This window comes from Asparagus officinalis, chromosome 7 (assembly GCF_001876935.1).
Source record: "Asparagus officinalis chromosome 7, Aspof.V1, whole genome shotgun sequence".
Lineage (NCBI taxonomy): Eukaryota > Viridiplantae > Streptophyta > Magnoliopsida > Asparagales > Asparagaceae > Asparagus > Asparagus officinalis.
In genome coordinates this window covers 24,043,776-24,056,101 of record NC_033800.1, presented here as the reverse complement: position 1 = coordinate 24,056,101, position 12,326 = coordinate 24,043,776, and the positions used below count along the sequence as shown (strand labels likewise).

At 40.8% G+C, this 12,326-nt stretch overlaps 1 long non-coding RNA gene across 2 annotated transcripts; it reads right to left on the bottom strand.

Annotated features, from left to right (window-relative positions):
- On the bottom strand, positions 3,581–12,326 carry LOC109849316. Of its 2 annotated transcripts, XR_002249064.1 has the most exons (4): positions 12,272–12,326; positions 4,604–4,680; positions 4,057–4,162; positions 3,581–3,713 (listed from the first exon to the last, which is right to left on the bottom strand). It is a non-coding gene; the product is annotated as an uncharacterized LOC109849316 (long non-coding RNA). The 2 variants fall into 2 exon arrangements; XR_002249063.1 differs by having other exon boundaries at positions 3,581–4,162.

Sequence of the window (12,326 nt, the reverse complement as noted above, 5' to 3'; positions counted from 1 at the left end):
GACTCATGACACATGGGTCGACTCATACAGTGATGAGTCGACTGGTTAGAGACTTTTGACAAAACGACTGAGTTTCATTAGTCGATTTATGACAGGCATGAGTCGACTCAACCTGATGAGTCGCCTCATGACTGTTATGAGTCGAATCACGAGCTGAAAACTAGATGCTTCGATTCTCCGATTCGCCGTCCCGTTCCACGCTTCAACCTGCGTTCTACTATGCTGTTTACACCTCTATTCTCAAGCTATCATGAGAATCATCTATCCTTAAGCTCCCATGAGGATCGCTAAGTTCCGAAGAGAAGATACACCCGTATCATGGGCCCTCCTTTAGGAACTTGAAGTCTCGTTCAAGTTAGAACTTCAGCTGAGGAAACTCGCGAGCTCCTCCTTCCCTGTTGAACCACTTAGCCTTACTAGGAACCAGACCTTGACGTCAATGAGAAACGACTCCTTCGTCCCCCGCCTTGTTGTGGTCGTCTTCCGCTCCAAAATGCAATCTTCTTTCAACGGCTCTTCTCTATCAAACCACAAGTCTTCAACATGCGGCAAGATCACCTTGTAGTCACCTTCATCATCCAGCAATGTAGGCTCAAACAACTTCAAATACTCGACATTGGTGGCAAATCCAGCCTGAAAGCGTTGTCACCAATCTGATCAAGAATCCGAAACGGACCATAACGTATAGGTTTCAATTTCTTCTCTTCTCCCTTTAGCCTCTCCTTACTCAATTTCAGCCATACCATGTCACATATGCCAAAGTTATAAGGAACCCGATGCTGATCATGCTTCGCCTTATACTTGGCTTGTGATTTCTTCAATTAAGCTTCAACCGTAGCATGAATATGTGCAATCTTCTCCAGAAATCATTGAGCACGTTGTCTCTCACTCCCTTCCTTGTCGTCGGCCGTAGCTTCACTGGAAAACACGAGATCAAATGGACTCGGCGGTGAGAATCCATAACACGTTTCAAATGATGACTTTCCCGAAGATCCATGAATTGCCCGATTGAAAGCAAACTGTAAGTTTGGTAAGCTCTCATCCCAAGTCTTGGGATCCTTAGAATTATACCCCCTTAACATGTGCACCATAGTTTGGTTGACCACCTCCGTTTTCCCGTCTGTTTGTGGATGAAAGGGCATGCTCTTCTTCAGTCTCGTGTCCATCAAACTCCACAAAGAATCCTAAAAATGCCCGAGAAACCGGCTATCCCGATCCGAAATAATCGAACTCGGCAACCCAAAGTGCTTCCACACATACTCAAAGAATAATTGCGCTGCACCCGCTCCAGTCATGGTCTTCTTACATGGAGTCAAGATCACCATCTTGCTGAATCGGTCCACCACAACATACAAATAGTCACACCCGCGCTTGGTTGTCGGCAACCCTCCTAGAAAATCCTTAGAGATGCTCTCCCACGGCCTAGAAAGTACCGGTAATGGTAGGTACAATCATCTCTTCTTGTTAGAAGGCTTTGAAATGCAACATAACTTACACCCTCTAACATACTTGGTAACATCATCTAGCATTTTTGGCCAAAACACATGTCATCGTCGATTGAGAAGCGTCTTGTGAATCCTAAAATATCCTTGCACACACGAGGTATGTGCTTCTCTAATCCACTACAGCCTGTCACCATCCTCCGGAATACATAGTGATATCCCACGATACAACAAACCATCTACACCAATCTCATACTCCCCCTTTCGACTAGCCTTCGCATGCTCGAATACGCTGCTGAAATCATGGCTGGATGTGTACATCTGTACATACTCCAAAGGAACCAATGGCTGAATGCGCGTCGCCACCAAGAGAGCTCTCACGGGTGGGCGAGATAACATATCGGCTAACTTGTTCGTCGTTCCCTTCTTGTACCTAATGATGATATTGAACGCCATCAAATAGGACATCCACTTCATGTGTCGTGTCTGCTGTAGCTTCGTCTGGGCATGTAAGAACTCTAATGGTTTGTGGTCTAAATGCACAACCACCTCTTTACCCAACAAGTATACCCGCTAATGCTTAATTGCCTGATAAAGGGCATAAAACTCCTTGTCATAGGTTGGGTAGTTCTGAATATCACCCGTAAACATCTCAGAATGGTATTCCACCGGCTTCTCATCCTGTATCAATATCGTGCCCATAGCATAACTAGATACGTCAATCTCTACCTCAAAGGTCCGCTGTAGATTCGGTAATGCCAACATCGGTGCCTCCGAGATCTTTCTCTTTAGCAACTGAAAAGCATCCTTATGCGTATTTCCCCACTCGAACTGAATCTTAGCCTTCGTAAGGCCATGCAATGGTGCCGCATAAGTCGAAAAATGTTGAATGAACTTGCGTAAATACTGGCAAGCCCCATGAAGCTTCTCACCTCCGTCACTGTCCTAGGTGTCGGCCACTTCGTGATCACCGCCATCTTGCTTGGATCTATCCTCCGCTGGCCTTTCCCCACGATGAACCCGAGATACACCAACTCGTCCTTCCCAAATTCGCACTTCTTCCAGTTAAGCTTCAGCTGTCCGTTCTGCAGCACTTCATACACCTTCTCGACATGAACAAGATGTTCCTCCTATGTCCTGCTGTACACCAAGATATCATCGAGGTAAACTATCACAAAATCCTCTATAAATAGTTGCAACAAATCGTTCATAAGTCTCATAAAGGTAGCCGGAGCGTTGCACAATCCAAACGGCATCACCAACCACTCGAACAAGCCCTGCTTGGTCTTAAACGTAGTCTTCCAAGTATCATTCTTGTATAAATATATGTGCACACTCAATATTCAACTCAAGAGAAATTTACCCAAGATTCTCTCTCTCTTACTTTAACATGGTATATGGTTATTGTGTGTATGCAGGATTTATTGCAAAACATTTTGAATCCAAATAATGTATGGGGTTATCCAGCACATAAAATGTACGTGTATCCTACCCTCCGAAAAAAACATAGTACTGATCTAGTAATTTGTATTAAAAAATAAGCATGAAATGCAGTAATGTGTAACAAAACCTTCATTGATAAATAACTCATGAAACCGGTAACATAAGTTATTAGTCATTGTCAAATATAAGCAAGAGCTTAAAATATAGCAGGCGCACTAGGGGAAGAAAGGCACACTAGAATCTGTCTGGAAGCATGTTCTCAAAATCATAAACTTTGATTGCACGATTTCTAGTGTTCTGACATAAAAGAGAGGTTTCTGTCCTGATTAGAAGGCTTAATATCATCGTGATATTTTGATAAGATTTGACTTTGTAAATCCTGCAATTTTACTTGCCAAAGAAATTTATGATTTCGAGAGTTCAGACACATAAACAAGAAGTTTCTTTCCTAATTAGAAAGTTAAATATCGAGGTATTTTGATAAAATTTGATTTTGTAAAACCTGCAATTTTACTTGGCAAAGAGATTTTCTCCAAATTATTAGGACATTCATGAAATTTATGGCTATCAAAATGGGCCCTAAAGAAATACCTGCAAAATCACTCCCCAAACTGCTCTAGAGCGTGCAACCTCTGTGCCCATATAATGAACTATATTCTACCAAGCAATAACGAAAGTTAGGATGCTTAAAATGGTTATGCTAATTGTTCCATGTATCCATAATTTATTACACACCCGGCAACCAGTACTGTGTCCAAGCAGTACAACACCTTCTGATTTTTCCGTTGTTACTAAATAATCGATAAGTTCTTCAAGTTCTGATGAATCCTTCATAAAACACAAGATAAGAAGTGATAATGGGACGCAAATGAAAACTGAAGGTTTATAAAAAAAAAACAATATATCTGTGGAGAAGACACATGGTGAAATGAGAATGAGGCACTTTGGATATAAATTAAAAAAAAAAGAAACCTTAAAATCTTGGATGTTTTAAAGAAAAAAAGAGGAAATCAGCAAAAATTGTAGCAAGAGAAGGACATGAATAGATCATGAATTTGCATGAAATAATGTTTATGTTAAAATCAAACACTAGAAATATTCGAGCAAATGCGGCAATGACAGGTTTGAAAAATGATTTTAGTAGAATCTACTGAAAGTTTCAAGAGAGTACTTGCTCCAAGCTGGAGGTGCCATATCCAGTGTATGAAGAGGACAACAAAGGCTGAACCAGAGACCAATTTTCTTTCTCCAGTGCCACTGATAGAGGTCCCAAATACCTGCAAATCAAGTAAGAAAATAAAATACATGAGATATTGCTGGCAAGAAAGAAAAAAAAACTCGAGTAAAAAAATAAAAACACACGAGACACTGTTGGTTTATTAGTACAAATTTACAGAAAGAAAAGAACCATGATAGAAATGTTTAATCGAGAGATGGCCCATAATAGGTCCGAAAGTGAAAAATTCATGCATCTGACAACTAAAAGTGGGATAGAAGTTACTCTTGACACGTAAAGAAAAGAAAACCATAAAGAAGTTGCATACTTCGTTTCAGATACTGGGTATTGGAACCTATGAATTTAAAGAGATAAACTACAAATGCTAACTAACTTTTTCAGAGTGCATACACATCCTTAATTATCAAGGATAAAAGGATGCATGGAAACAGTTATCTAACGAAAAATAGAGGTATCCATAACTTAGAGAACTTCAACATACTCAGTAGCCAAGAATCCTTCCTTCAACCCGGCAGCAAAAAATACTTGCTGATTGAAGTCACCAGTTTTGAATGCAACCTGCAGAAACAGATTCTTTCTTTGAGCACAGTAACAACAGTATCAGGAGTGAATAGTATTAGAAACTAAGCAAATAGAAAATTCAAATAAAGGCACAACAGTAAACAAGCAAAAAAGGGGCACGCGTACAAAAAACAAAATAGATCTTACCACTCCAGATTAATACCCTTTTAGTGCCAACCCAAAAGGAATGGCCTAATATGACGTTTAATGTCATGCTGAACTTTGCCCTTGTGTGGGCTGTGGTTCTAGCTCCATTAATAGAATAATAAATTAGAATTTAGAAGGTTGATTTTAGCATTAATTAGACAGAGATTGACACAAAGTCCTAAGACTATTCAAGCTTCGGCAAGAAAGATCAATCGAGCACAAAAATAAAAAGTACCACTTGAGTTGTATAGATGCACACTTGCAATCATACGAGAAGATATAAGAACTACATTGCACAAAAAACACGACCACAGAAGGCAAATTCTATATTATATTTCTTCCACAATATATGTCCAAGAGGCAGTTTGGTTAACATGCTATGTTTGGTACTTCTATCATAAAGTTGTACCCATTCCCGGCACGAACCGAACACCAACACTCCTTGGACACTTCTGCCATGTATCATACCTGTACTGGACACCAACACTCTTTGGACACTCCTCAGATACGTACATACATACATATGTACATACACACGCGCGAGCGCTCTCTCGCACACATATATATGTATGTGTGTGTATGCGTGCACGCGTGTGCCTGTGTGTGTGTATATATATACATACTCACACACACACATACAGATACACACATACACACATACGTACATATATATAACATCTAATGGGTCAAACCTGAAAAAAATAACCTTAAAACCCATTAACTGAAAATGGCCCAATTCATCACATATCAAAGAGCTAACATCAATTTTGGAAAAAAGATAAAAAATAAAAAGAGATACATAAGGTTACATTGGAAAAGATGTATTTAGTGATATTGCGAATGTGGCTATTATGCAATGGCTTCAAAATATGAAGACTCGTAGGGTATATTGTAATTGCATTTAGTTAAATATCTTTTAGTTCTTATTAGGATTCCTTATTGTATTGAATGTGAGAGAAAACTTAGTAGTATCGTCTTTCTATATATACCATGACACCTCTATTATGAATTTGTGGCTCCACCACTGACTAGACAGTTGTATTATTTGCAATGCTTGAGAAAACTTATTATGCAATGTTCTTCATATATAATCATAGTTACTGAAGAAAACGCACATGAGATCGAGCTCGCCTACAGGCGAGGGCGTAGAGACGAGGAGCTTGGGCGGAGCTTGGACGCGGGCTGGACAGGCGAGGGAGTTCGTCTGTGCGCTAAGGAGAGGGAGCTCGGGTGTGGAGCTCGCCTAATTCGCTAGCGTGGAGAGGTGATGAAGCTCACCTACGGAGCCAGAGGATCTTGCCTGCAGGCGAGGTGCGGGCTAGGAGGCGAGGCGAGGGAGCTCGGGTGCGGAGCTCGCCTATGGGCGAGATGCGAGCGAGGAGGCTCGCCTGTTTTGTCGCCTGCGCGTGGATGGGAACCAGCTGGCTCCAGCTGGAGTTTGCCCTAGGGTTTCCCTATAAAAGGGAAACCCTATTCACGATTTCTTTGAGCGCTCTTGCAATTTAAGAAGAGAAGTTCTTATAGCGGCGGTTGCCATTCTTAGGGTGTTTTGAGAAGTGATTTTTTTGTCAAGAAAAATTCGCTACAGTGAGCGGTGATTTGAGAAGAGATTGAGTGGTGATTTATTCAGTTGAATAAATCACACGTGGTACTGTAGCAATTCTACAGTAATCGATTTTCAATTGAGAGATCTCAAGTTTGAGATCTTCTCTTTTGCAAGCTTTGTAATTTTTTGTGAATAAATAAGAAATTATTTGTGTGACTCCCGTGGACGTAGGTAAGTTTGCCGAACTACGTAAATCTGTTGTTTCGTCTTATTTACTTATTGTTTTATCTGTGTATTCGTTATTGCTTGTATTGGTTGGTTTGAGTTTGGCGTAAACTTAAGCTAGAGTTGTTTTCTCTGGGAATTAATTTAGCTTCCATAGCGATGTGGGTATTCCCTCGCTCCTAACAATTGGTATCAGAGCCCTTTAATCAGATTGGTGGTGGTAGAACTTCTGATCTGAGGTGGTGCTTGATTATTGTTAAAATTCTTGAGAGAAGCGGATTTATTAATACAAATAGAGAATGATATCTACAAGTAAAACAGTTAAAGTGAGAAAGTATGAGATCAAAAAATTCAATGGAAAGAATGCTTTTTTCTATTGGAGGATGCAGATGAAAAATTCGCTAATTTTGCAAAAATTGCACATGGCTTTAGCGAGAAGAGAAAAAAAACGCAAAGATATGTCAGATGAGGATTGGAAAGAATTAGATCTTGAAACACGAGCGTCGATTATCCTATGCCTTGAGAGGGATGTTGCTTTCTTGGTGGATGGAGAGGAAACGGTTGCGGACGTGTGACCAAAGTTAGAGAGTATCTTCATGACGAAGAGTCCAACAAATCGGATCTACTTAAAATCTAAATTGTATACTTACAAGGAGGAGGGAAGTTCGTCAATCCGAGAATACATCAACAAGTTTGATAGAATCATATCGGATTTGAATGACATTGATGTGATAGTAGAAGATGATGATCAAGCACTTTTACTACTTCTTTCTTTACCGAAGTTTTATGAGAACCTGATACAAATATTGATGTTTGTAGGTGATAATTTCAAGATGGATGAGACTAGAATGATGCTTCTGACGGATGATCTTCGAAAAATTACAACTAGTAACATGGCTACTAGTGGTAATAAGGAACAAACACAATGATTGTTTGTAAGAGGAAGGGGTAATGAGCGAGGAAAAAGCAATGGAGGAAAGTCTAGATCGAAATCAAGTCCTCTTGCGAGATGGTCGTGTTTCAAATGCGGTGAGCTTGGACATTTTAAGATTAATTGTCTTAACAAGAGAGTAGGTGAAAAAAAAACAATAAAACCAAGAGGAGAGAATGTAAGGAAGAGGCGAGTTACGTCTCGGAGGAAGGGAGCGATAAATAATGCTATGTTATTACGGGTGGTGAAGATATCTCTGATAAGTGTATTCTATAGAAGCATTGATGGCGGAACCGTATTGATGGGAAATAACCATGCTTGTAAAACGGTAGGACTTGATGATTTAAAAATTAAAATGCATGATGGAGTGATCAGAACCCTAACAGATATGAGGCACGTTCTCGACTTGCGGAAGAATCTTATCTCAGTTGGTGCATTTGACTCTGGTGGTTGCAGGATTGTTACAGAGAACATAGTAAAGAAAGTTGTTCAGGGTTCCTTTGTAGTGATGAAGGGTATTCGTCACGGTAATCTATATACTCTCTCGGGTACAACAGTGACAGAAGTGCAACGGTTGGAACTGATGGAAATGATGGAGATCCATATGAACACACTCGGTTATGACATAGACGGCTTACGCACATGTCAGAGAAGGGTCTAGATCTGTTTGGTAAGGAAGGTTTTCTGAAGAACATAAAGAAACCTTGCATGGATTTTTACGAGGATTGTGTGTACGGAAAGGCGCACAAAGTTTATTTTCTGAGAAGCAAGCACAAGAGCAGAGATATATTAGACTATGTGCATACAGATGTTTGGGGTCCGGCTCAGATAACTTCAAAGGGTGGTTCCAGGTATTTTATCTCGTTCATAGACGATTATTCTAGGTATGCTTGGATTTATTTTTTTAAGCATAAGAATGAAGTATTCGAGACATTCAAGAAGTGAAAAGTAATGGTTTATAATAAGACATGCAAGAAATTAAAGACACTGAGATCTGATAATAGTACAAAATATACAGAGGGTGTTTTCTAGGAGTTTTGTGATCAGGAGGGTATTGCTCGACACTAGACAGTCAGGTCCATACTACACCAGAATAGAGTTGCAGAGAGACCGAACCATACATTACGGGAGAAAGCAATGAGTATGCAATCATATACTGGTTTGAGCAAAGAATGGTGGGCAGAAGTGGTTGCTACAGCTTGTTACATAGTGAACTGTTCTCTACGTTCGACATTGGATGGTGATGTACCCTATCAGGTATTGTCAGGAGAGCATACAGATTATGATAGGATTAGGATTTTCGTATGTACCGCCTATTATCACGTCAACGAGGAAAAGCTTAACGCGAGGGCCAAGAAGGCAATATTCTTGGGGTATGCAAATGGCGTAAAAGGCTATCGTCTTTGGTGAACAGAAGATTCTAAGTTCGTGACCAGTAGAAATGTTACATTTGATAAGAAATCCATGATTGTCAGGACATCCAAGAACGGTGGTGTTGGGACTTTAAAGTCTCAGGTGATTGAAATAGAACCTAAAGACCAACCATGTTCTAGTCATGTTCAAGAGGAGGATCATGAAGATGATGAGCTTGAACAGGAGGAGGTTCAGCAAGAAAATGTACAAGTATTATAACAATAACAACCTGAAGATAGTTTAGCTTCCATTAGGCCAAGACGAACATACAAGTAGGTTCAGAAGCTGGGGTCAGATCAACCTCTGAAACACTATGAACAGGTAAATTTGATTGAGTACGCACTCTCGGTGGAGGATGATGAGCCGGTCACCTTGAAAGAAGCTATTTAGGACAGGGATAGTGAGAGTTGGTTGACTAGGATGGAGGAAGAGATGAAATCTCTCCGGAAGAACCAAACATGGGAGGTGGTCCTATTACCCGTAGGGAAGAAAGCTATTGGTTGTAAGTGAATGTATAAGAGAAAGGAGGATCCTTTCGAACTCGACGGTATAAGGTACAAGACTAGACTAGTGGCTAAGGGGTTTGCACAAAGAAAGGGTTTGGATTACAATGAGATCTTTTTTCCGGTGGTGAAACACACTTCTATTCGGGTGCTATTGAGTATTGTTGCTCATGATGATCTTGAGCTGGAACAACTCGATATCAAAACGATCTTCTTGCACGAAGACTTGGATGAGGAAATCTATATGCATCAACTGTAGGGTTACAAGGTTAAGGATAAGGAGCATCAGGTATGTCGCTTATGGAAATCACTTTATGAATTGAAACAATTTTCTCGACAGTGGTACAAGTGATTTGACTCCTTTATGCTAAAGCATGGGTTCTCCAGAAGCGATTATGACTACTGTGTCTATATTCGGAAGCTTCGTGGAGGTGATTATATCTATATTCTTTTGTATGTGGATGACATGCTTATTACTTCGAGAAGCAATGTGGAGATAGATAGGCTAAAATCTCAACTTGTTAAAGAGTTCGAGATGAAGGACATGAGCGCTGCTAAGAAAATACTAGGAATAGAGATTAGAAGAGAGCGGGCAAATCAGAGATTGTTCTTGAGTCAGAAAGGATACATTGGGCGGGTTATCGTAAGGTTTGAGATGCAAAGTGCTAAGTCGGTGGTGATTCCATTAGTTCTACACTTCAGACTCTCAGGTAAACAATCTTCCACTACCGCGAAAGAGGAGGCACACATGGGGCGTGTACCTTATGCTAGTGCAGTTGGCAATTTAATATACGCAATGGTGTGTATACGTCCAGATATTTCACAGGCGGTCAGTATTATCAGTAGGTTCATGGCAAATCCGGGAAAGGCACATTGGAAAGTTGTGAAATAGGTCCTGAGGTTAATGTTGTCAGTAGGTTCATGGCGAATCCGGAAAATGCACATTGGGAAGTGGTGAAATGGGTCTTGAGGTACTTGAATGGTACCGCTAAAATGAGTCTGTGTTTTGGTGGAGATACATATCAGATTAATGGGTTTATGGATTCAGATTATGCGGGCAATCTAGACAGACGACGATCTACTACTGGTTATGTATTCAGTATACATGGTGTTCCAGTTAGTTGGCGATCGATGTTACATGATGTAATGACACTTTCTACTACAGCGACTGAGTACATGGCCATGGCAGAGAGAGTGAAGGAAGCACTGTGGTTGTGGGGTCTGCTAAATGATTTAGGGATTGAGCGGGATTATGTAAACTTGTGGTGCGATAATCAGAGTGCAATTCATTTGGCTAAGAATCAAGTTCATCATGCTCGTACCAAGCATATCGACGTTAGGTATCATTTTGTGCGGGATGTCATAGAGGAAGGTGATATTTCTCTCATGAAGGTGCACACAATTGAGAACCCATCAGACATATTGACCAATATGGTGACAAGTAGCAAGTTTTAGCATTACTTTGACTTGCTTAATATCAGTCCGTGTTGATCTGCCCAAGAGGGCAATGTGCAGAACTACGATTAGCTTGATCCCGTTCGGAGCTTACGTAGGCAACCATAGTATAATGGTGTAGCTAGTTTTGGTCTGGTTTGGCCAAGCTAGCGTTTACGGTGTTCTTCTAGTGTTCGTACAAGATTTGAGGTTTATCAAATAATGTACGAGGTGAAGAATAAAAATTGAAGAAAACGCACACGAGATCGAGCTCGCCTGTAGGCGAGGGCGTGGAGGAGAGGAGCTTGGGCATGAGCTGGATAGGCGAGGGAGTTCGTCTGTGCGTTGAGACGAGGGAGCTCGGGTGCGGAGCTCGCCTAATTCGCCAGCGTGGAGAGGCGATGAAGCTCGCCTACGGAGCAGGAGGGTCTCGCCTGCAGACGAGGTGCGAGCTAGGAGGCGAGGCGAGGGAGCTCGGGCACGGAGCTCACCTGTGGGCGAGATGCGAGCTAGGAAGCTCGCTTGTTTTGTCGCCTGCGCGTGGATGGGAACCAGCTGGCTCCAGCTGGAGTTTGCCCTAGGGTTTTCTTATAAAAGGGAAACCCTATTCACGATTTCTTTGAGCCTGCGATTTAAGAGGAGAAGTTCCTGTAGCGACGGTTTGCCATTCTCAGGGTGTTTTGAGAAGTGTTTTTTTAGGTCAAGAAAAATTCGCTACAGTGAGCGGTGATTTGAGAAGAGATTGAGTGGTGATTTATTCAGTTGAATAAATCATACGTGGTACTGTAGCAGTTCTATAGTAATCGATTTTTAATTGAGAGATCTCAAGTTTGAGATCTTCTCTTTTGTAAGATTTGTAATTTCTTGTGGTTAAATAAGAAATTATTTCTGTGGCTCCCGTGGACGAATGCAAGTTTGCCGAATTACGTAAATCTGTTATTTTATTTTATTTATTTATTGTTTTATCTATGCATTCGTTATTGCTTGTATTGGTTGGTTTGAGTTTGGTGTAAACTTAAGCTAGAGTTGTTTTATCTCGGAATTGATTTAGCTTCCGCAGCGGTGTGGGCGTTCCCTCGCTCCCAACAGTTGCTTACAAGCAAACTGCACCTTAATGATGGATACGTCCATGCAACACAGTGTAGGAAATCCATGAAGAAGAATAAATCGGTATACGCACTTCATCCAAAACCCTGTCTTTTCATCCACGAATTCAATTTCTCTTTCGTTTCCTCAGCATTTAAGTTCCATTTGAATCAGAAAGTAAGGATTTTGTTTCATTTACAATTATAATAATTAGAAACACAGGGAACAAGCATGCTGGTTAGCATATCAAACACAAGATCGCATTTTGACGAGATTTACAAATGAAGCTCATTTGGTGGATACCTGAGCGGCCGGGTTTAGGGCCGTACTAGAAGATTCTACCCTGAATCTGATTCTT